This window comes from Lepidochelys kempii, chromosome 1 (genome assembly GCF_965140285.1).
Source record: "Lepidochelys kempii isolate rLepKem1 chromosome 1, rLepKem1.hap1, whole genome shotgun sequence".
In the NCBI taxonomy this organism is placed as follows: domain Eukaryota; kingdom Metazoa; phylum Chordata; order Testudines; family Cheloniidae; genus Lepidochelys; species Lepidochelys kempii.
In genome coordinates this window covers 217,140,425-217,166,481 of record NC_136380.1, presented here as the reverse complement: position 1 = coordinate 217,166,481, position 26,057 = coordinate 217,140,425, and the positions used below count along the sequence as shown (strand labels likewise).

The following is a 26,057-nucleotide window of genomic DNA, read 5'->3' as shown; positions in this document are numbered from 1 at the left end:
GGGAACCGTGTGTGTGGGGGGGTGGGGGGTGGAAATGGCTGCGATTGCAGAAAGTGTGATAGAAATTCATTTCTCTGCCCAGATGTGGGTCTCTTGGCCCCTCCCCCGTTACCTTCTTCTGATCCAGGATCGTTTTCCCCCTCGCTGTCCCCAGTGTAATACTGCAGCTTCGTCACTGAGTCATCTGAATAGGAGACTGGAGAGACGAGAACCAGAAATTCATTACAGTGAGAACAGCAGAACTGCAGGACTAGGAACACATCCGGGGTCTGGAGCAGGATTTCCAGTCTCAGTCTATTCCTTCTTCTACAGGACATGGTGACTCACAGCAACTCTGAGCAGTGAGAGGCTGACACAGACTCCCCAAGAGAAATCTCCATGTTATTGTGATAAATGTGACTGAGGGGATGATACGATCTGACCTGAAAGATGCTGGGGTGAGTGAATGGCCCGTCTCTGGCTGCTGGTCCAGGGAAGTTCCACAATTGTCCTGGCCTCCTCAGCCAGAGAGGGGACTCCTCCTTCTTAAGGGTAAATACCCACCTCCCCCATGAATCAGTCGATCAGCTCTCCGTGGTGTTTCCAGATTAAACCAAGAAAGGCCCAGAGCAAAGTCTGTGATTCATAAATTTGTTAGTCTCTACGGTGCCACAAGTACCCCTTTTCTTTTTGACATTCACTGTAACCATCTTGGCAGTGATGCTGGGAGATGCCCTGAGCATGTTCCCAGAGCCCCACCACAGCACAGCCCTTGGGCAGGATGTTCCCATCAGACATTGAGACAAAATGGCACAAAGGATAAAAGGGCCGGGACTCAAAGTCATGAGGCTCTCCTGAGCTGATCTCTCTGCTCCGGGGGCAGGAGGGAGCCGACCCAGCAGACCAGTGGCTGCGGTGGGAGGGGGGCACAGAACATCCCCTGCTCCAAAGAAGTTTTCAAATGATAGTTTAGCCTGCCCCAGACAGTCGCTTTCCTGACCCCTCACTGGTTACACGCCAAGGCTGCAGGACGGGCAGATGGGAAATTAACTGCCCCTAGAATTGGGACACTCAGTGTATGGTGGGAAGGAAACCCATCTCCCTCAGTCTACATGAGTAACTGCTGGTCTCACCACAGACCCAGCTCCCACAGCTAGAGCTTGGCAAAAAAACCAGATGGTTTGGTTTTCTGACCGTTCGGGAAAAAAGCAAAACATAAGATTGTTTTGAGTTGAGCCAAAAATGACTATTTTGGGAAATTTTTGGGAAATGCAAAAGTAAAAAAAAAGTTTAATGTTGAATGAAACCATTTCGTGTTCTTTTGGACATTCGTTAATTTTTGTTTATTTGTTTTTTTTCCCGGAAATATTAAAGGAAATTTCTAAGGGAAAAGTAATATCCAATTGAAAAAAACAAAATGTTTTCTTTAGAAAGTGTTGAAATGAAATGAATCGTTCTGTGTGTATTTGGAACAATTGGGTGAAATCGACAAGAATTTGTGAAATGTTTCGGTGTCTCTGAATCTCCATTTTTCACCAAAACATTTTGCAGTGGAGACTTGTGCGCAGCTCCAATGACAAGCTCACAGGGCGGAAGCTGCAGTGATTTAACTCTGGGTCAGGGCCTCAGATGGACAGGGCATTAGATAGCTGCCCCCTGTTAAGAGTGAGACCCACAGACCTGAGCGACTGAACATCTCCTGCTTTTTTCTCATCAGGTTATAATCAATCTCCTCGTACACGGCCTCAGAGAAGGGATCCAAGGGTCTTCTGGAGCCTGAAAACAAAGGGCAGGGTTTGCACAGGGTCATTGAAACCAGAGACGGGAAACACTATGGGATCATCCAGCCTCTCCCCGTGGGCCTAGTGCGAGCCTGAACCCTACCACACATTCCCACTGCTGGAATTTAAATGAGCCAGGTGACAGTATTTCTTTCCACAACAGCACTTTGATGATGGTTCCCAGGGCTAATTCTCTGTCAGGAAGCTTCCTCACATTCATCTTAAATGTTTTTTAATCTCATCTCATTATTTCTGGCTATTCCCCTTTGGAGCAGCGTAAATAATTCTTCCCCCACGCAGGTGTTTCTCTGCAAAATGGTGAGAACCTCTTTTTTTTCATCGAGTTTAAGGCCAGACAGGACCATTAGAACATCTAGTCTGACCTCCTGTATAATACAGGCCACTGCATTTCACCCAGATACCAATAGGTTTGAGCCCAAAGATGCACTTCGAGTAAAGCATTTCACTCCTCAGGAGAATAAACTCTTGTGTGCCACAGGCAGAAAGCAGGAGCGAGTAAGGTACCACCAATGCCCAAGGGCCCCGCAGTGGCAGGGAACTGATTACTTGAGAGATGCCTTGATAATCGTGGCTGGCGATTCATGCTCCATGGTTCAGAGGAAGAGGAAAATCCCCCAATGTCCCTTTTTACCAATCTGACCTGGGGGGAAATTCCTTCCTGACCCCAAATCTGACAATTGGTTTGACCCTGAACATGTGGAAAGACACACCAGCCAGATATCTTCGAAAGAGGTTTCTCTGTATCACCTCAGAGGACTGTTCCAGCCCATCCAGTGTCACAGCTCCCTCTGTAGCTAAAGTCTGATGCTTCAGAGGAGGGCAAGAAACAAAACGAAGCAAAACAAAACACAAAGATGGGGGCTTCCCAGAATTCCTTCCTGACCCCTGCAGGAGACTGGCTGAAGCCCTGAAGCATGAGATCTGATTGTAGTCATTGTCTTACTGCAACGTTGTGACTGTTACATGTATGTTGATGGCAATCCCATCTTCTATCTTCTTGCCAAGGAGCTGGTCGCTAATGTTTGTATAAAGTGTGTTATAGATGTAAAATCCCCGACAAGTGCCAGCCTTGAGTACAAGATAGTAAAATGCTCCTTTTCCACACTTCTCCTTCCTAAGATTGTCTTTTCTACTGGATCACTCTCTTCACAACTATTTACCACAGCTCTATTTTTATACACCTTTTTTCCTTGATAATATTTCCAGTTTCTCTCGGTCCCTTTTCCATGATGTCTCTCCTCATGATATTCAGATCCCCTCCCTGTGGCAGATACTGCAGCTCCAGGCAGTATCTTTGGGAATCACTATATTAAAGCCATGAATGGTTTATGTTCTACTGCATGTCGGAGGGTTACCACAGCTCCTCCAGGAAGAAAAAACACTGAGTGTGTGTGGGGGGTGGATGGGTGGGTGGGTGATTAAGGTGAATCACTGAGATTGTAAACAACTCCAGAAAGGTAAAAACCTTCAGGGTGGTTTATACAGACTGGTTCAAACTGGGTTACCAGAGACCAAGAGACAAAGGAGGGCTTCTGATATGAAAGGCTGAGTTTAAAAAGACTCAGGGCTTTCATTTTGATTCTGCAAATGGGCAGGACCTTCTGTCCATAGGGATCTCAACACTGAATCGTTGGAGGGATGTTGGTCTACCAGGCTGCCCATGAGGAAGATGGGTGAATTCTGGTATGTTCAGCAAGTGTGGAGGAATTTTTATTGTTTTTAATATTTTCTCTGTCATACTTTTATCCTCGGAATAAGGTGTAATCTGCTGAGAGAGAGCTGGGTGGTAACTTGTAACTGCTGGCAATGCCCTGCTCATAGCCCTTAGGGAGAAAGCACAGCATGGGGGCTGGCCTGTAGGCAGATTGGTTTGCTGGGGGTATCACAGTGGAAGGCAGGGGACTGTGCAGTCTTAAAAGCCCCTGGCCGCAAGGAGATGGGACAGGGGTTTCCCACCCAGAGACAGGTGACGGCTGGAGGCCTGAGTAGGCATTCCTGGAGTGGATCACTGGAGGGTGGGAGGGGGGATACAGATGCCGTTTCTCTGAAACTGTAAAGGTCCCTAGCCAGTATCATCTCCAGATTTCATGGCTGGACTGTTCCACTGCCAGACAGTTAATGAAATAGTAAAAGAGAGAGGCGTTAACAGGCACCCTTGGCCACCCCACCCAGCCTGGTATCGTCCCTCACCCTGACACCCTGCAGCCGCCCTGCTACTGCAGAGGCATTTCACACAGTGACACAAATCAGGACCCACCTCTGCGCTGTGCCCTGGCACTTCGCACCTGCGCCCCCAGGATGATTAAGACCAGGCAGAGCAGGGCCCCCAGGATAATGCAGATGACCACGGGCACCGTGACTCTCCCACTGTCGGTCGGAGGGCGGCGCGGGGGAGCTGGATGGAAATGAACAAGCGACAGGGAGAGATGAGTCTGTGAGAGTCGTGGGAGCCCACAAACCTGTAGCAAGGGGGAGGCGACGTGTTTGTTCCTGGGGGATCCTCACCTCTGAGAGTCCCTGGTTGTCTCCAGCTGTCACCTCCACAGACTCCCTCACAGCAGCACAGGGCCTGTTTGTTAGTGATTTAGGGCCCAAGTCCCTTGTGCTCTGTGCAGCAATGAGGACTCTCATAAGAAACCAGCACAGTGGGGCTTGTGATGATGCAGGGGCTATGTGGGCTGGTGCCTGAGTCAGTCTGATCCCACAAAGGTTCCACCCCTCAACATCCAGGATGCTCCGGCACTCAGGAGATGGGAGGGCCTGGTCTGGGACCAAAGGGGATGGGTGGGCTAAACCATCCTTTTCCCTGAATATTACAGCATGTAGCAGAAACATCTCCTGTCACTCACCTGAGCAATTCACGGCAGCATCTTCCTTATGACCACAGTTGCTCTCACCCCAGGGCCTGGCAGGACAGTCCCAGAGAGATGACTCTGTCCCTCTGCAATTCAACGTCTCCACCCAGATGGGACCAGTCCCCTCGCCGAATGCAGCCTTGTCCGGGGCAGATAGAGCAGATCCACAGCCCAGTTGTTTACACACAACGTTAGCATCCGCCATGTCCCAGGAGTCATCACAAACTGTTCCCCAGAAGCCACGGTACCAAACCTCCACTCTCCCCGAGCATCTGTCCTCTCCTCCCACGACACGTAACTTGTCCTGGTCTAGAAATGCAGAAACCTCACATGTTACTGGGACAACTTAGGGACCAAGAGGGAGACAATGAGAAGCAGAGATACCTGTGCAGCTTGGAGAGTTCGGGCATTCGGCAAACAGGGTCTGAGTTGGTTTTGGTTTTTTTTCTATGGAGAGAAAAAGCTGAGGTGAATGCACTGGGTTGTGTGTGTGAGGTGGGAGTAGAATTTATCTGTATTTTAACCCCCTAATTTCAGCACTGTATAAACTGAAATGTGAACTCTGGGTCATTTAATACCTCATTAATTTGCTATTCAGCTGTTAGACACATAGGCCGGCATGCACCCAGACTTATGGGGGATTCCATTTCTGACCCAAACTGCACAGCCTGGGCCCACCTCTGATTGTTCATCCCAAAAGGATAAATAACCACAGAGCTGCCTAATGTCCGTCTCTAGGGAGAGACTTTTCTTGGCTCTCAGACTACCTTATCGCAGTGTCTAACACCGGTCTCTTTTAAGATTAATTGATTAACTTCCATGTTTGTTGTTAGTCAGACAAATGCTTGTTCCTATAAAAAATGAAAATATGAAAAAATGAAAATCATGAAAATATGTTTGTAACTTGTGTTGAGAATTTAAATCTGCCTACACTGAGATGTGAACAACAACAAAAATTCTCTCCTAACCCTTCAATTAATTGAACACATCGCGTACATGTGGGTTTGCATGCGCGCATGCAGGTAGTTTCAGAATTACCAATGCAAGAAATATGGGTCTCTTCTGCTCGGTTATCACACGACTTTGGATCCCAGGGCTCTGACGGGCACTGCCAGAGGGAGCTGTGCTGCTCACTGCATGCAACGTGGTCCAGCCACCTGGGACCAGAACCTGCTCCATATTCAAAGTCACTTGCAATTTGCCCTCCGTCCCCACAGTTCAGCTGTTTGCAGACAATTGCTGGGGTGACTCCAGACATCTGATTGGAGCAAACACTGCCCCACGTCCCATTGTAGAAAACCTCCAGCCGCCCTGCACAGTCACTGTTGCTCACCAGCCTCAGATCTGTGAACTCTAGAAGAAAATGCAGAAAAAGGGAATTTAAATCATTTGATTCTGAAATGAACTGGGGTGTGAAGAGTGAAATCCCTGCGATTGCTAACGATCCTGTGCATCATTCTGCAGGAGCAACTGCTAGAGAACCACTCCAGGAGTAAGAGACTCTTTTAGACACCACAGGCCCCTTCGAAATACAGTGGGCATCTCTGGAAGGCCACAATTTAGCAGCGGCTACATACAGATTGTAATAGATAAAAGGCCGGGAAGGATTGTGACATTGGCAGGCCAGATGCCAGCTCTTGCCCAGGCTGCAGGCCTTGGCTGAGAACTTACAATCTCATAGCTGGAGATCAGGCAGGGTCACATGTGTGTTAGTTTTGCTGAAAACAGGTATTAGTCTTGGAAGAATGTATTGAGTGTTTAGACTTTATGAAATGCTGGTTAGTTGCTGTGGGCACTAATCTCACTTGTAATGTCTGTGGTCCATGCAACAAGAACATATGCAAGTTTTGCTTTATAACTGAAAATGTTTGCTCTGAACTTGTGAACTCAGGGATGGGAATGATCCCCGCCGCCCATCCCCTGCATGTAGTACATGCAGAAGGTCTTATCCCATTGCTTTGAAGGCTGGAAGAGGGGAATAAAAATAATAGATGGGAAGATTTTTCATCTTTTTGGCTGTTTGAACTGTGACAGAGCTAAAGAATCCAAACTGAAGCCCGAGACCCCAAGGGGTTACCCCTGGGTCAGCGCTGAAGGACATTTGGACTTGACAGATCACTACAACTCTGTCACTCCGAGGATATAAATGGTAACTCATTTGTGTGTAGGTGATTGCTTGCTTTAACCGTGTAAACAACCCTTTTATTTCTTTTTCCTCGTGAATAAACCTGTATATAGTTTATTACAGGATTGGCTACAGGCATTGTCTTTGGTGTAAGATCCAGGGTACCAAGTGATCTGAGTAGGTGGCTGGTCTCTTGGGATTGGAAGAAACCTGAATGTGATGTGATTTTTGGTGTAAGTGACCACTTATCCCTAAGTCCAGTTTGTTTGGGTGACAATAGCCTGGAGAGTCGAAGGGGACGGTCTGTGACTCCATGGTAAGATAGATACAGTGATCCAGGACTAAGTTCCCTCTGAGCTGCGTGGCCATGTGGACGCACAGAAGGCTATCAAAGGCCACATAGGCATGCAGCCACAGGGGCCTAGAGTGGAGAAGCACCTCTTCCTCAGCCCTGGAGCTGCCGCAGTGGGGAGAGGTGCCTCTCCCCTGGCCCCAGGCTGCTGCGGCAAGAGAGGCCTTGGGGGAGTCCTCTCTTCCTGCCACAGTCCCAGGGCAGCCAGAACTACAAACCCCTCATCCCTGGCCCCACCCCAGAGCTCGCACCCCCAGCCAGAGCCTTCACCCCGTGCACAGCTACCCTCTGCCCCAGCCCTGAGCTGCCTCCCACATTCTGAACCCTTCAGCCCCAACCCCACCACACATCACCTCTAGACTGGTGCACAGAACAAAATTCATTCCACACATGGATGTAAAAATTAGAGGGAACATTGGTCCAGGAGTTCACATCTGTTGCTGGCTTGGTGAAATCTACTTATAGAACACACCAGCAGTTTGGGGTATTGCCTTGTTTCTCACCATCTGCCCTGAGGTGGGCACTCAGTGCCGTGAGCCTCTCCAGACAGTGTGACAGGGATCATGAGATCAAATAGTCTGACCTTCTGTAAAACAGCTGCATAGAGCCTAATAACTTGAGTTTGACGTAAGCATAGCTTCCAGAAAGGCATCCAGTCTAGACAAGAAGACTTCAAGAGATGTAGAATGCACCATTTCCCTGGTAGTTTGTTCCGATGGTTAATGACCCTCCCTGTTAAAAACCTGGGCCTTATTTCTGATCTGAATTTGTCTGGTTTTAGCTTCTAGCCATCGACTCTTGTTCTGCCTTTCTGCATTAGATTAAAGAGCCCTTTAGGAAGTGGTATGTTCTCCTTGTGAAGGGACTTATGCCCTGTAATCAAGTTACCTCTTGATCGTTTTGATAAGCTAAACAGATTCAGCAGCTGAAATCTCTCACTGTAAGTCTTTTATTCATCAGATCACTTTTGCGGCTCTTCTCTGCTCCAATTTTTGTGGACATAAGAACTGGACACAAAGTATTCCAGTATCTGTCTCACCAGCATCATGTACAGCAGTAAAATTTAGTCCCCACTCCTACTCACTATTCCCCTGTTTATACATCCAAGGTTCACATTAGCGCGTTTTGCCACACATGGCACTGGGAGCTCATGTTCAGTTATTTCTCCACTAGGACCCTACATCCTTTTCAGTCACTGCTTTCCATTATATAATCTCCTTTAGATACCTGAGATGCAGCCTTCTAGCATTCTAAGGGAAATCTTGCAATATCTCCAACGCCTCTGGGTGGGAGTTGAGGACTTTCTAATGGTGACCCTGGTAGGTAGTTACACAAGGGAAAGGGAGGCAGAGACAGTCAATGAAAGTGTCATTCTCAGCAATCTCCTTAAACATCTGCCCCCTCCATTTAATCCCCTGGTCACCAGGCTCACGTGAGCATTCCCAGAACAGACCTGAGCAGAGAACTCCCGCGTCCTCTTTGTGTCTGCAGTTGTGCTGGCCCCAGCCCCCGGAAGGACACGCCCAGAGATCGGATTCGTTCCCAGAGCAGTTTACATCGTCCAGCCAGATCTGCCCGGATCCTTGCCCATAACGAGCAGAGACAGTTGCACTGATGGCACGTCCACATCCCAGTTGTTTGCAAACGACATCGGAGTCTGACAGATCCCAGGAATCATCACAGACTGTCCCCCAGCTGCCATTGTAATAAATCTCCACTCTCCCGGCACAGCGACCTGTCCCATTCACCAGTCTGATCTGCCGGCTACCTGCGGGGATAGATCCCAGCTGTTAATATGTATTTTCCTACTGAACAGAAAATGTTTGTGAGATTTGGAAATGAATCACCTGAGCAAAGGACACTGACATCCTCAGCAATTCCTGCCTGGGCTGTCTCAGACGTGGAGATGTCACAGAGAGTCAGACGAGTCTCATTTCCTGCACACTGGACCCTTCTGAGCCCCACAGGGCCCGTTCCATTCTCAGTCTTTGGGGGGTTAAAAGCTTTCTCAGCGACTCCACACTGGAGCTCCCTGCACACCACGCTGGCATCGTTCATGTCCCACTGGTCATCCAGCACTCTGCCCCACACACCACGGAGGGAAATCTCCACTCTCCCATCACACCGGCTCTCTCCATTCAGCAGTCTGAGTGATTCAGAGTGACCTGGGCTCAGGAGAGATGGGAAATACACTGAATAACACTCTCTCTTATACACTAGAAATACTGCACATGAAATTGTGGACTATTTCTCAATAAGAAGGTATAAGCCAGTCATCAGAGTGTGTCACAGTGTTGAAGGGAACAACCTCTGTCAGAAGACACTTATTCCTGTGAATCGAAAAGTGGAAGGTGCTGCAATGATTTTAAAACTCTGAGCTTGACACAAGGGCTTGCCAACGGACTCTCTAAATGAGTGAGCGAGGGAATTCCTGCCGATTACTGATTGGGAAAATAGTCTCTCTGTGTGGTGGTGGAATGGCTGCTGAGGTTTGTAGTCACTTTATCCAGGCTTAAATGCCTGGAAGCCAGTGAACGGTGTCTGCACAAGCACTTAACAGGTGGGCCGTGAATGATTTAGGCAAGTTTGCCTTGAGGGAGTTTGGCCAATGGAAGAGCAGGATTCACGGTGGTCAGGAACAGGTTATTATTGGTAAATTCCCTTAGCTTCCTCTGATCTTTGCTCAGCAAGTGGCAACTTTCTTGGTTCACGTAGATCCAGTTCAGGAGCTCCTAGTGTTAGATAGTTCCCGGCACTGGTGGTTCTAACTGGAGCTGTCCCCTGAAATGTGGTGTCATCTCTGAGTCCAACATGAGATTCCTGCTGATCAATTCATAGCACAAGAAGCAGGTTGTGTGTGGGGCGGGGAAGGGGACGTGCTTTGTTGGTGAATATTGTGACTCCCTTGGGATGTGAATCATAGAATCATAGAATATCAGGGTTGGAAGGGACCCCAGAAGGTCATCTAGTCCAACCCCCTGCTCGAAGCAGGACCAATTCCCAGTTAAATCATCCCAGCCAGGGCTTTGTCAAGCCTGACCTTAAAAACCTCTAAGGAAGGAGATTCTACCACCTCCCTAGGTAACGCATTCCAGTGTTTCACCACCCTCTTAGTGAAAAAGTTTTTCCTAATATCCAATCTAAACCTCCCCCACAGCAACTTGAGACCATTACTCCTCGTTCTGTCATCTGCTACCATTGAGAACAGTCTAGAGCCATCCTCTTTGGAACCCCCTTTCAGGTAGTTGAAAGCAGCTATCAAATCCCCCCTCATTCTTCTCTTCTGCAGGCTAAACAATCCCAGCTCCGTCAGCCTCTCCTCATAAGTCATGTGTTCCAGACCCCTAATCATTTTTGTTGCCCTTCGCTGGACTCTCTCTAATTTATCCACATCCTTCTTGTAGTGTGGGGCCCAAAACTGGACACAGTACTCCAGATGAGGCCTCACCAATGTTGAATAGAGAGGAACGATCACGTCCCTCAATCTGCTCGCTATGCCCCTACTTATACATCCCAAAATGCCATTGGCCTTCTTGGCAACAAGGGCACACTGCTGACTCATATCCAGCTTCTCGTCCACTGTCACCCCTAGGTCCTTTTCCGCAGAACTGCTGCCTAGCCATTCGGTCCCTAGTCTGTAGCTGTGCATTGGGTTCTTCCGTCCTAAGTGCAGGACCCTGCACTTATCCTTATTGAACCTCATCAGATTTCTTTTGGCCCAATCCTCCAATTTGTCTAGGTCCTTCTGTATCCTATCCCTCCCCTCCAGCGTATCTACCACTCCTCCCAGTTTAGTATCATCCGCAAATTTGCTGAGAGTGCAATCCACACCATCCTCCAGATCATTTATGAAGATATTGAAGAAAACCGGCCACAGGACCGACCCTTGGGGCACTCCACTTGATACCGGCTGCCAACTAGACATGGAGCCATTGATCACTACCCGTTGAGCCCGACAATCTAGCCAGCTTTCTACCCACCTTATAGTGCATTCATCCAGCCCATACTTCCTTAACTTGCTGACAAGAATACTGTGGGAGACCGTGTCAAAAGCTTTGCTAAAGTCAAGAAACAATACATCCACTGCTTTCCCTTCATCCACAGAACCAGTAATCTCATCATAAAAGGCGATTAGATTTGTCAGGCATGACCTTCCATTGGTGAATCCATGCTGGCTGTTCCTGATCACTTTCCTCTCATGCAAGTGCTTCAGGATTGATTCTTTGAGGACCTGCTCCATGATTTTTCCAGGGACTGAAGTGAGGCTGACTGGCCTGTAGTTCCCAGGATCCTCCTTCTTCCCTTTTTTAAAGATTGGCACTACATTAGCCTTTTTCCAGTCATCCGGGACTTCCCCGGTTCGCCACGAGTTTTCAAAGATAATGGCCAATGGGTCTGCAATCACAGCCGCCAATTCCTTCAGCACTCTTGGATGCAACTCGTCTGGCCCCATGGACTTGTGCACATCCAGCTTTTCTAAATAGTCCCTAACCACCTCTATCTCCACAGAGGGCTGGCCATCTCTTCCCCATTTTGTGATGCCCAGCGCAGCAGTCTGGGAGCTGACCTTGTTAGTGAAAACAGAGGCAAAAAAAGCATTGAGTACATTAGCTTTTTCCACATCCTCTGTCACTAGGTTGCCTCCCTCATTCAGTAAGGGGCCCACACTTTCCTTGGCTTTCTTCTTGTTGCCAACATACCTGAAGAAACCCTTCTTGTTACTCTTAACATCTCTGGCTAGCTGCAGCTCCAGGTGCGATTTGGCCCTCCTGATATCATTCCTACATGCCCGAGCAATATTTTTATACTCTTCCCTGGTCATATGTCCAACCTTCCACTTCTTGTAAGCTTCTTTTTTATGTTTAAGATCCGCTAGGATTTCACTGTTAAGCCAAGCTGGTCGCCTGCCATATTTACTATTCTTTCGACTCGTTGGGATGGTTTGTCCCTGTAACCTCAACAGGGATTCCTTGAAATACAGCCAGCTCTCCTGGACTCCGTTCCCCTTCAAGTTAGTCCCCCAGGGGATCCTGGCCATCCGTTCCCTGAGGGAGTCGAAGTCTGCTTTCCTGAAGTCCAGGGTCCGTATCCTGCTGCTTACCTTTCTTCCCTGCGTCAGGATCCTGAACTCAACCAACTCATGGTCACTGCCTCTCAGGTTCCCATCCACTTTTGCTTCCCCCACTAATTCTACCCGGTTTGTGAGCAGCAGGTCAAGAAAAGCGCCCCCCCTAGTTGGCTCCTCTAGCACTTGCACCAGGAAATTGTCCCCTACGCTTTCCAAAAACTTCCTGGATTGTCTATGCACCGCTGTATTGCTCTCCCAGCAGATATCAGGAAAATTAAAGTCACCCATGAGAATCAGGGCATGCAATCTAGTAGCTTCCGTGAGCTGCCGGAAGAAAGTCTCATCTACCTCATCCCCCTGGTCCGATGGTCTATAGCAGACTCCCACCACTACATCACTCTTGTTGCACACACTTCTAAACTTAATCCAGAGACACTCAGGTTTTTCTGCAGTTTCGTACCAGAGCTCTGAGCAGTCATACTGCTCCCTTACAAACAGTGCTACTCCCCCACCTTTTCTGCCCTGCCTGTCCTTCCTGAACAGTTTATAACCATCCATGACAGTACTCCAGTCATGTGAGTTATCCCACCAAGTCTCTGTTATTCCGATCACGTCATAGTTCCTCAGTCTATAGTTCTATAGTTCCACATAGAATCTCAGTCTTTCCGTGTGTCCCAGAATCCGAGAGTCCGACATCAGCGTGGTAAGTTAGGAATTACTCCCCGAGTTCAGACCCAGGTGCAGCCAGGAGAGACTGACCATGTTAAAAGACAACAGCAGAGTCAGTGCAGGGCACACCCACTGGCTGTGTCGGGTACAGTATGTACTAGTATGGCAATCTGACGGGTGCAGTGTGTGCGCACTGGATCCAAACAGCTCAAGGATCTTGGTAACCAAATAACATTTCAAGGCTAAGAGTGAAATCCTGGCCCCACTGAAGGCAATGGTAAAACCTCCATTGACTTCAGCGGAGCCAGGAGTTCACCCTAAGACTGGACCAGGAGACTGCCTGCATGCAGCTAGGGTAGTGCAGGGGTGTAGCCACGGGTGGACTGTGGCCCACCCAGTGATCATCCAAGCCCACCCAAATCGGGGCTGGAGCCCCCCGAATCCACAGGCTGGGACTCCCACCCCCAGCTTGGTGTCCAACAGCCTGGCTGCATCTTTCTCCTGCCAGCGCCATGCGCTGCTTCCCTGGTCTCTGACCCAAGCACTAGCCCCGCGGGGGGTGTGCCTCGTGAGGGCAGGTCTGGGTGGGGCTAGTGCTGGGGCCGGAGACCAGGGCAGCAGCTCCCGGCACCGGCAGGAAAGGGACGTGGCTGGGCTGTCGGACACTGAGCCAGGGTCGGGAAGGGTGAGCAGAGCTTGAGCCCTAGTGGGACCCCACTTTGCCCAAAATACACGCCTAGGTGACCAGATGTCCCGATTTTATAGGGACAGTCCTGATATTTGGGTCTTTTTCTTATATAGGCGCCTATTACCTCCCACCACTTGTCCAATTTTTCACATTTCCTATCTGGTTACCCTAGGTACGCCCCGCAGCCTATGTGCCCTGAGCAGCCTCAGCTTTGGAGCCCCCCTCCCTCCTGCCCCCTTCCCAGGGCACCAGATTCCTCCTGCACCCCTCCCTCTGCTCCTCCGGTCACTGCCCACCCCCGAAAGCTGAGGCCCACCCAAGTTTCCTGTCCTAGGTATGCCACTAGTGTAGTGTGAGGGCAGAGAGTAGATCTGGGGCTTTCCGAGGAGGCTCATGGATATAACTGGGTACCACAGCTCCGCAGGAAGGCCGGATGGGATCATGGCAGATGGAGCTCGTATGGAAGGGACCAGGTGTTTTTCCTTAGAAGGGATTCTCCTTCCAGCAATTGTAGGGAGAAATCAGCATCTTCATGTGCTGAGGAGTTCCCTCCGAGAACCAGGGTCTGGGCTGAGTAGCTAGTTAGGAGAGGCAGGGCAGGGCTGCAGGCAATTCAGTGAGGAATGCAGGTAGCAGCCTCTGTGAGAAGCAGGAGAATTGCCAGGTTTTTTGCCCCCAAGGTACAAAGTTATCAGTTGTAAAGAGGAGAGTAGATGTCTGTTGAGAGTTCTGGGCAGGGCCACATAGGCTTAGTCATGGTGTGTAAGGGCACCAGTGACTCTGGGCTCTGTGGGGGTCAGTCCTGGAAGCTACGTGTCCATTATTAGGAAGAAGGTTGAAATCCAGGGCTTCTGCAGTAGGTTTCTCTGTAAGGATCCCAGTTCCAGCCAGGCAAGAAGCCCTATGGAGACTCTGTACATGGATCTGAAGATGTGGCAGAGAGGGGAGCTGAAACTTCATTAAGCAGGAGGGGTCCTTGTGGTGAGGGGAGAAGCAGATGATCATAATGGCATTTTTGGGTCTTAAAACTCTATGGATCTATAGACCCATAAGATGGGCTCCATTTAGGCACAAGGGAACCAGATTGGCTGGCCATTTAAATTAATTTTCTAGTGAATTATTTTCCCGCAGGGCCCTGGCCACTTTCAGTGCCCAGGATGGATAAATCGGGGTTGTGCAGCATCAGACTGTTGCTTGTATGACCCCTGACTCCGCTGCTGACTCACTGGGTGGCCTTGGGCAGGTCACTTTGCTTTTCTCTCTCAGTTTCACCGTCTGTAAAATGGAGCTGTGACATGGCACTCTGTAGGATTTTATGAAAGTATGCTGATGAGTGTGAATATAATGTAACTGAAATATGCTTCCTGTATGCTGGCAAGTGGGTAATGAAGTCTTACAGTGACATGTGATCATGTCACCTGAACTCGAATCCATCTTTAACCTGGTGCTTTTCCATTGAAAAGGAGGGTTGGGAACCCAGAGAGGGACAAAGGATTCCCGCCTTATGCAAAAGGTATATAAGTGAGTGGAACAGAACAAAGTGAGCAGCCATCATGAGAAATCCCCTAGCTACCACCTGAGCTGGAACAAGAGCTGTACCAGGGAAAGGATTGTGCCCAGACTAGGTAGGCATCCAGTCTGTGAAAGAAACTTATTGAAACATCTCTGAGGGTGAGATTTTATCTGGATTCAGTTTTATTACTGTATTCGGCTTAGATTTGCGTGTTTTATTGTATTTTACTTGGTAATTCACTTTGCTCTGTCTGATACTACTTGGAACCACTTAAATCCTACTTTCTGTATTTAATAAAATCACGTTTTATTTATTAATTAACCCAGAGTATGTATTAATACCGGGGAGGGGGGTTAAACCGCTGTGTATATCTTTCTCCGAGTGTTATAGAGGGTGGACAATTTATGAGTTTATCCTGTATAAGCTTTATACAAGGTAAAACGGATTTATTTGTGGTTTGGACCCCATTGGGAGTTGGGCATCTGAGTGTTAAAGACGGGAACAGTTCTTAATTGCTTTCAGTTAAGTCTGCAGCTTTGGGGCACGTGCTTCAGACCCTGGGTCTGTGCTGGAGCAGACTGGCATGTCTGGCTCAGCGAGACAGGGTGCTGGAGTCCTAAGCTGGCAGGGAAAGCAGGGGCAGAAGTAGTCTTGGCACATCAGGTGGCAGCCCCCAAGGGGTTTCTGTGATCCAACCTGTCACAGGAGATAATAATAGTACTTATCCACCTACTTCCCTGGAGTTTGGTGAGGGTTTATTAGTGTCTGGAGAGTACTTTGAACACATAAAGCTCTGCAGAAATGGTGAGTACTCAGGAGAATCAGGCCCTGAGGGTCTCAGGTTGCTGCTCAATCACCGCAAATAAGTAGCGAGTTGGGAATTTTGGCTTTAATCGTTGTAAGTACTGTGGGACAGCATCACACACTGAGGGGCAGGTGTCCTTAATCCAGCATCTCTCTTGCACTTACCTGAGCAAATCACACTGGCATCATTGTCGTGTGAGCACTGAGAGGCCCCCAGGGCAGTAACAGGGCAATGGCGCAAATGGGTTTCAGTCCCTTTGCAGTGAAATGTGTCTGTCCAGACAGAGCCAGTTCCCTTCCCAAAATACCCTCCTCCTGGGGCTGATACAGCGAATCCGCAGTCGAGCTGACGACAGAGAACGTTGGCGTCTGGTAAATCCCAGCATGAGTCACAGAGGGTTCCCCAGGCACCAAGAACCTGGATCTCCACCCTTCCTGAGCACGCTGTGCTGCCGTTCACCAGACGGAACCCTGTGTGCCCCGGGGAGAAGGGAGAAGGGGTTTAGAAAGGGAGCATTTAAGATATTTTATATTAAATAATAAAGGAAAGGAAAGTTGGGGGATTGAACCCATTCCCATTATATCGAGTTGTTTAGGTTTTACTGGAAGCTGGTAGCAGCTTTGTTATCTCAGCTCCCTACAGAGTGAGATCATTTTTTTTGCTGCATTCAACTCTAGAATACACACGACTGGGATTTTAGAGACATTGTGCCAAATTCTTACTTGAGCATATGACACTTGCATCATTTGCATGTGAGCACGTCTGATTCCTGTGTGATATCCTGGGACAGTACATGATGTGTGACTCATTCCCTACACACTGGAATTCCTCAGTCCAGATTGGTCCATGTCCTTCTCGGAAATGAGCTCCTCCTGGGATAGATAGAGCTGTTCCACACTCTAGTCCATTACAGATAACACTGGCAGCTTTGAGATCAAAGTGGGCATCACAGATTGTAGCCCAAGTGTCTCCATGTCTTACTTCCACACGTCCTGAGCAGGCACTATCTTCTCCAACCAGCTGGAGCTCAATGTGTCCTAGAAAGCCAATGAAGGATGAAAATTACAAAGGAGCCTCAGGGAGTTAGGTGTTCCAGTGCCTTAGAACTTTGGCCAAAAGCCCATGTGGTGCAGTGGGACAGTGCAGGCAGCAATTAGACATTTTTTTTAAAAAGCAATGTACAACAAATGGAAAGGGGGAACTTAATAGCAATTGATATACACTGGAAGTTCTGAGATGTAGAAAATCGATAAGGGAAGCTAAAGCTATCAGGGAAAACTCCATAGTTGGCAGGGCTAGGAACAATAATGACCATTTTTTTCAGTATATTAGGAGTAAAGACAAACAAACAAACAAATCCTAACAAAGGTGTAGCCCATTACAAATGGAGATGGTAAAATAGTTTATAATGATGCAAATAAGGCAGAAGTGTTCAATAAACATTTCTGGTTTGGGATAGAAGCAGGAAGTGTATTCATACTATGTGAAGAGGGTGAACCTCTCTGCAGTCTGTTGGTAACTAAGGAGGATGTTAAACAGTATCTAGTAGGGATAAACTTTTTTAAAAAATCAGCAGGCCTGAATAGCTTATGAAATCTTGGAATAAATAGAAATGTAGGACTGGAAGGAACCTCATGAAGTCATCTAGTCTATCCCCCCACACCAAGAGAGGTTTAAGTATACCTAGTCCATCCCTGATAGATGTTTGTCAAACTTATTCTTAAAAGTCACCAATGACGTGTGTGACGGGTTCGGTTACAGACACCCCCTTGGGACTGCCACCTCATGTTCTGAAATTACCTCTGAGCCCGTTTTCCCTGCCAGCTTGGGACTCCAAAACCCTGCCTTGTTGAGCCAGACATGCTAGCCTGCTGCAGCACACACCCAGATCTGGTCCACACCCCAAAAGCTGCAGACTTCAACCAAAAACTGCTCAGCAGGTCACCTATCTCCAGCATCCAGACACCCAGTTCCCAATGGGATCCAAATCCCGAAAAAATCCCTTTTACTCTGTATAAAGCCTATATAGGGTAAACTCATAAACTGTCCACTGACAGAGAGATATGCTGTCAAGGTTCCTCCCCCACTCTGAACTCTAGGGTACAGATGTGGGGACCTGCATGAAAAACCTCCTAAGCTTATCTTTACCAGCTTAGGTCAAAACTTCCCCAAGGTACAAAATATTCCACCCGTTGTCCTTGGATTGGCCGCTACCACCACCAAACTAATACTGGTTACTGGGGAAGAGCTGTTTGCACGCGTCTTTCTCCCCAAAATACTTCCCAAAACCTTGTACCCCACTTCCTGGACAAGGTTTGGTAAAAAGCCTCACCAATTTGCATAGGTGAATACAGACCCAGACCCTTGGATCTTAAGAACAATGAACAATCCTCCCAACACTTGCACCCCCCCTTTCCTGGGAAATGTTGGATAAAACGCCTCACCAATTTGCATAGGTGACCACAGACCCAAACCCTTGGATCTGAGAACAATGAAAAAGCATTCAGTTTCTTACACGAAGACTTTTAATAAAAATAGAAGTAAATAGAAATGAAGAAATCCCCCCTGTAAAATCAGGATGGTAGATATCTTACAGGGTAATTAGATTCAAAAACATAGAGAACCCCTCTAGGCAAAACCTTAAGTTACAAAAAAGATACACAGACAGAAATAGTTATTCTATTCAGCACAATTCTTTTCTCAGCCATTTAAAGAAATCATAATCTAACACATACCTAGCTAGATTACTTACTAAAAGTTCTAAGACCCCATTCCTGGTCTATCCCCGGCAGAAACCAGCATATAGACAGACACACAGACCCTTTGTTTCTCTCCCTCCTCCCAGCTTTTGAAAGTATCTTGTCTCCTCATTGGTCATTTTGGTCAGGTGCCAGCGAGGTTACCTTTAGCTTCTTAACCCTTTCCAGGTGAGAGGAGCTTTCCCCTGGCCAGGAAGGATTTCAAAGGGGTTTACCCTTCCCTTTATATTTATGACATATGCACAGCTGCTTGCTCCCCCAGGTATTAATTACTTACTCTGGGTTTATTAATAAACAAAAGTGATTTTATTAAGAATAAAAGGTAGGATTTAAGTGGTTTCAAGTAATAACAGACAGAACAAAGTAAGTCATCCAGCAAAATAAATAAAAAACACGCAAGTCTAAGCCTAATACATTAAGAAACTGATTACAGGTAAAATCTCACCCTCAGAGATGTTCCAATAAGCTTCTTTCCCAGACTAGACTCCTTTCTAGTCTGGGCCCAATCCTGTCCCCTGGTACAGTCCTTATTAGTTCCACCAGACATCTGAGGTGGAAAACAGGGGCTTTCTCATGACTGACAGCCCTGTCTGTCCTGCTCCACCTCTTTTTACAGCTTTGGCACAAGGTAGGAATCTTTTGTCCCTACCCCTCCTTCTAAATGGAAAAGTACCAGATTTAAGATGGATTTAATATGGATGTCCTGTGAGACCTCATTGTTCATTACCCACAGGCTGGCCCACACGTACACAGGAAGGCTTGCAGGTAAATAAACCATCTACAACCAATTGTCGTAGTCAATGGGAGCCATCAAGATTCTAAACCACCATTAATTGCCCACACTTTGCATAATTACAATCTGACCTCAGAGTCATACTTCACATTTCTAGCTTCAGATACAAGAATGACACATACATACAAATAGGAGGAATATATTCAGTAGGTTATAACTTTTGTTTTGATACCTTACATGAGACCTTTTGCATAAAGCATATTCCAGTTACATCATATTCACACTCATAAGCATATTTCCATAAAACATATGGAGTGCAACGTCACAACGGGGACTCCACAACCTCCCTTGGTACCTTGTTCCAGTACTTAACTATCCTTATAGTTAGAAAGTTTTTCCTAATATCTGACCTGACTCTCCCTTGCTGCAATCTAAATGGATTACTTCTTGTCCTACCTACCCATTGTAGAGAGAAAGCCCAAAACTGGACACACTGCTCCAGCCGAGGCCTCACTAGTGCTGAGTACAGCAGGACAATTACCTCCTCTGTCTTACATGTGACAATTCTGTTTATAAAATCCAGAATAACATTTCCTGTTTTCAAAACAGCATCACCCATTTCAGTCTGTGATCCAACATAACCCCAGAACATTTTCTGCAGTACTGCTGCCTAGTCAGTTATTCCCCATTTTCGATTGTTTGCATTTCATTTTTCCTTCCTAAGTCTAGTACTTTGTACTTGTCTTTATTGAATTTTAATTTACTGATTTCAAACCAATTCTCCAATGTATCAAGGTCATTATGAATTCTAATACTCTCACTAAAAAGCTTGTGACCCCTCCCAGGTTTGTGTCATCCACACATTTTATGAGTTTATTCTCTACTCCATCATCCAAATCACTAATGAAAATATTGAATAGTACCAGGCCCAGGAGAGTGATATTATTTATGTATCCATAGGAACACAGTGACCAGAGAGAAAAGTGTTAAGGCAACTAAAGGCCAACGGGCATATGTCTTACCTAATCCTCAGCATTTCCCTCAAAACCTGGGCTGCCCCAACCTATCCCAGGTACCCCTGCTTGTGGGGACTGGGTTTCAATCTCCTTCCCTGCAGACCCTGCCTCTCCCTCTTTGTTCATCAGGGCTCCCCTTTTCATAGTTCCCAAGCTCTTTGTTTAATTTTCCCACTTGAAGGGCCCCTCCCCAATCCCAAGCTAGGGGGGGAGGGGTGCCCGGCTTGGTCAGAGGCAAAAGTTCAAAGGCCTTGACACCCGTATTGTCAGTTAAGCACCAGTGACTGGGTTCTCTGTAGCCATTGTCTGCCTTGCTGGGACATGTGGGGAGCTCCAGCAGGAGTTACTCTTTGAACCTGGTAAAAAATGGCAAAACAGCAATAAAAGAAACAGAAGTACACATAATATACATAACAATACAGATATTTCCCATGGTCTAGGCAGGGTCATAGTGGACAAGCAATGGGACTAGCGCTTCCAGGCTGATGCTGTGAAAAGGCGAAGGTGATCCTTGGCGGTTTAAACAGGGGAGCAGTGAGAAGAGCTGGCTGAAACGCAGGATTTCCAGCTCACAGGAAATTTTGCTCGTTCAAAACTTCCTGTGAACCAGAAATTCTCTCAAATTTGTTCTGGAAAGACCAACACATGGTGTGTCTGACATGAAATTTGCTCCCAGGGACACCAGCAGATTCTGAGTGACACTGACATTCTTGTCAGTTTCACCTCCAGTGCTAAGAGAAAAACAAAAATGTCAATTTCTCTCAGCTGCTGTTGGGGATCCCAGGATCTGTGGCTCTTGGGCAGCCTCACCATGCAGACTGCCTTGGGCTGGGGACCCCTGGGCTTCCAGACTCCTGGGCCAGCTGGGGTCCCAAATAGCCAGCTGGCCTGGGAGTACCAAAGCTCTGGGGTCCCCGGTCTGGGGCAGTCTGCAAAACAGGGCTGCCTCAGAGCCGCAGACCTTGGGAATCAGGATCCCACCCAGGATTTCTAAATTCCCTGCTGTGGAGCTGGGAGCTGAGCCCTGGTTAAAGCTGGGACTCCCTTCTCCATGGCAGTGTTTCCCTGGAGCTGCAGACTATAGAAGACTAGGGTCTCTGGTCCTGGGGCAGTCTACAGGGTGCAGCTATCCCAGAGCAGCTGACCTGAGAAGACTGGGGTACCTGGCCCCAAGGCAGTCTGCATGGCAGGGCTGGCTGGAGCCTCCCAAGCCAGCTGGCACTTAACCATGCAGGTTTCTGCCACAACCCTGCCTGTGGTCTAGAGAAAGATCCTTGCACCCGACTCACTTTCATGGGAAATGTCCAGTTCAACAAACCAGCATTTTCCAGTGAAGCTCCATTTTGTTGGATAATTTCTGACCAGGGACATGGTTTTACCTCTGTATACAGTATGGTGAGACCGATACCGCATCCAGTGTGTTGTCCACATTTTAAGAAGGATATTAAAAAAAAATGGAAAGGGTGCAGAGAAGAGCCACAAAAATGATTTAAGGACTTGAAAATATGCCTTGTAGTGAGAGATTCCAGGAGCTCCGTCTGTTTATTTTTAATAAAGAAGACCAAGAGATGATGTGATTATACTGTATAAGTACTTTAGTATAGAAGTACTTGCGCAGGGACAAAACACTGGTATGTAGAGGCCTCCTTAGTCTAGTGGAGAAAGGCAAAACAAGAACAAATGGCTGGAAGTTAAAGCCAGAGAAATTCATATTAGAAGTAAGCCATACATTTTCCATAGCGAGGACAATTAACCACTGGAACAAACTAAAAAGGGAAGCAGAAGATTATTCACCTCCTGAAGTATTTAGATGAAGATTGGATGCCTTTCTGGAAGATGTACTTTAGCCAAACAAAAATTATTGGATTTTTAAGGAGTAACTGGTTACTCCTTAAAATTGGTTAAGGAGTAACTGGATTATTCTGAAGCCTGTTACCCAGGAGGCCAGACTATATGATCTAATGCTTCCTTCTGCCCTTAAAATCTATAAAGCTATGTTTCTAAAAGGAGGTTAAATTTGTAAAGTCAAGCACTCAAACATTCAGAATGCTTGGCTCGTGTTGTCCTCTGTAACCTTAATTAGTCCCTTTTGTATTTCCATTGTGATACAGTCTTTAATTACACCATCAAATGTTATTTTTGCCCCAGGACCCCTGCCTCACTCAGTGCACAGGACACGTGGTGCTGACTGAATGGGTGGATGGTCAATCGTTCTTTTTATACTCATTGTGCAATGTTTGGCCCCAGCCCTTATGTACTGCACATCATCCAAACTGAACTCCCAAAATAGAATTGTTCATTTCCTCATGGGCTTTTCTATGGTGCTCATTCCTATGGTAGCTGAGTGCTTCACAAACATTAAAGAATTTCTCTTCACAATACCCCTGGGAGGCAGGGAAGTGTTGTTATCTCTATTTTACATAGGGGGAACTGAAGCCCAGAGACACTGTGGCCAAAATGATCAAAAGTGTCAACTGATTTTGGGTGCCCAACTTGAGACACCCAGGTCCTGATTTTTCAGATTCCTTAGCATTATACAGCACTTAGTATGTTCAGAGCAGAAGACCTACTGCAGGGGTGGGCAAACTTTTTGGGCCGAGGGCCACCTCTGGGTGGGGAAATTGTATGCAGGGCTGGGGCAGGGGGTTGGGGTGCGGGAGGGAGTATGGAGTGTGGGAGGGGGTGCGGTGTGCAGGAAGGGGCTCAGGGCAAGGGATTGGGGCAGAGGAGGGGTGCGGGTGTATGAGGGGGCTCAGGGAAGGGGGTTGGGGTGCAGGAGGGGTGCGAGGTGCAGGCAGGGAGTTCGGGGGCGGGGTGCAGGAGGGGATCGGGCTCCGGCCTGGCGCCGCTTACCTAAAGCAGCTCTGGGGTGGCAGCGGCACGCACCGGGGCCAGGGAAGGCTCCCTGCCTGTCTGCCCTGGCCCCACGCCGCGCCGCTCTGGGAAGTGGCTGGAACCACATCCCTGCACGGCCCCTGGGGGAGGGGGTGCACAGGGCTCCGTGCGCTGCCCTTGCCACGCCCCCAGGTACCTCCCCCAAAGCTCCCATTGGCTGCGGTTCCCCGTTCCTGGCCAATGGGAGCTGCGGGGAGCGGTGCCTGGAGGCAAGGGCAACACACAGAGCCCTCTGCCCACCCCCCGCCCCCGGCCCGGGGTCCCAGGGATGTGGTGCTGGCTGCTTCTGCGGGGCCTGTGGCACTATGGGGGGCAATCCCACGGGCCGGATCCAAAGCCCTGAGGGGCCGGATCCGATCCATGGGCCGTAGTTTGCGCACCCCTGACCTACTGACTTCAGTTTACAGCAGCATATGCTCAGCACTTCTGCAACCAGACCCCCACGGTTACAAGGGGCCACCCATAAAATGAGGAACACACAATTAATGACCACCTGTGAAATATTTGGTTTCAGAGGCTTGCCAAGCATCACATAGGATCTCTGTGGCAGAGGCAGGGAGAGAATCCCGTTCCCCAGGGCAGGATTCAGCTGCCTTAACAAGAGACCCTCCTTTCTCCTTCTGCAATCCCCTGCCTCACACACAGCACACTTTGCAGTTTCTGCAACCATGAGGCAGGGGCCCTACACAGACCAGCCTCCTTCACGCCACAACCAACCCTGATCCAGAGCCCTGTCTAGCACAGGCGTAGTTTGACTGCTATATCTGGGGGGGACAGAGAGCGCGCACACACACACACACACACGCACACACGCACACACGCGCACACACAAACACACACGCACACACGCACATGCACACACGCACACACATGCACACACACGCGCACACACACGCACGCACACACACGTGCATGCTGAAGCCAGTTATCTTGGCTCACTGACTCTCCCTCCCCCCCCCACCCCAGCCTGGAGTGGTCTCTGGGCTGCCAGGGCTGGGGGCGGGGCAGGATGGCTCCATGGGTGAGCCCCAGCTGCTGCTGTCTGCTGCAGCGACCTGAGCTTGGGAGCTGTGGCCACTCCAGCACCGGCTGTTGCAGAGATGTTGCTGCTCTGGGGCCTCCCAGGGCCGTTGCAGCCGCCTCCCTGCTGGGGCTGCTGCTGCCGAGGGGACGCCACATGCTGGGCTCCCGCTCCCCGCTCCCCGCTCCCATTCCTCTATCTCCTTCTCTTCCCATCCCACCCCCTTCATCTGCCCGCTGCCCCGTGCCCCTCCCCCTTTCCCAGTGTCCTCTGCCCGGCTGCAGGCACTCACCGCTTTACGGGAACGGGCAGGCACTGGGAGCCAGGCAGCAGTGCACAGCTGCAGAGCAACAACCCGGAACAGCTACTCTCCGCCTCAGGAGAAGTGGCTCCATCCCCCTGCCCCCGTTCCCTGCACCGACCCCGCGTGCCCCCCCATGCCTTTCCTCTGCCAATGCCCCCCTGCACCCTCCCAAACTATGCCCACGCTGTCTGTGCTGTGCACTGAATGAGGCAGGGGTCTCATGGAGAAAATAGCTTCTTATCCTGTAATTAAAGACAGTATCTTAACGCAGATCTACAAGTGGGCCAAAATAAAGTTACAAAGTCAACTTTAATTCTGCCATTTCGTTATTTTTTACAGCTCAACTTTGCAAACTTAACGTTCCTTAAAAGTAATGTTTTCTGCATAATTTCCTAAGTTTTTAAAAAATCAAACTGAAAAAACAGAAGTTCCAAGATGCGGAATCATGTTGCCACCCTCCGGATGCCACGCGTCTCAGTTTTACCCGGACAGTCCGTTTTTTGGCTTCTGTGTCCAGGTGTCATTTAGGGTTGCCAGGTGCCTGGTTTTCTACTGGAAAGTCCAGTCGAAAAGGGACCTAAATGACACCTGAACCAAAAATCTGGTTTCCAGGCAGGGGGGGGGGGAAACCGGGTCATTAATCTGTGCCAGCCCCTGCTCAGCCAGGGCGGCTTCGTACCTGCAGGCCGGCTGCTTGAGACGATCCAGCGAGTGACGAGGGGAGAGGGGGAGTGAGCGATGAGGGCAGAGCCTTGAGGGGAAGAGGCAGAGAAGGGGCGGGGCCTTGAGGAAAGAGGTGGAGCAGGAGCGGGACCTTGGGGGAAGAGGGCGTTGCCTTGGGAGGAAGAGATAGGGCAGGGGGTAGAGCCTCAAGGATCTGGTTACCAGCCATGAAAAAGATGGCAACCCTGTGACACCCACATGGGTCATCAGCAGGGTTGGAACCTTTAGATCCACCACAGAAACCACTGCCACTTGAGCTAACGGCGTAACTGACAGTAGTAGTAGGTTGTCATCCTCTTTGTGGACCAGCACTAGAGCGGGATCAGAAAATTTTGTTGAAGGGTTTGACAGATATTTGCTGACAGCAGGGGAATGGCAAAACTCAGGGATCCTGGTTCCATTCCAGGCTCTGGAGAGGTGTGTGTTCTGGTAGTGACAGACCCATCTACCCCTGTTCCCCGAAGCCTAACCCCTTCTGCCCCATCCCCTCCGAGCAGTCCCTGTATAGGTCCTGTCTCTTCTCCATCCTTTGCTCTGTGTCCCAGTCCTGTTCTTCTTGTCTACCCAGTGCCAGTCTCCACTCCTCAAGCTTCTCATCCCCAGGCCCAGGCTCCTGGACAAGCCAAGTCTGAACTTCACCTCTGGCTTCCCCAGCCTTGTCCCAGTTTCCCCCTATTCTCTGTGCTGTCCCTCCCCTCTGGGGTCCTCAGCTGATCTGTTTCTCACACTTATCCCTGCCTTGGGTTGTCC

The 26,057-nt window shown here is 48.8% G+C and overlaps 1 pseudogene; it reads right to left on the bottom strand.

Annotated features, from left to right (window-relative positions):
* The window catches only part of LOC140907395 (antigen WC1.1-like), a 41,773-nt pseudogene that overhangs the window by 4,528 nt on the left and 11,188 nt on the right, over nt 1-26,057 (bottom strand).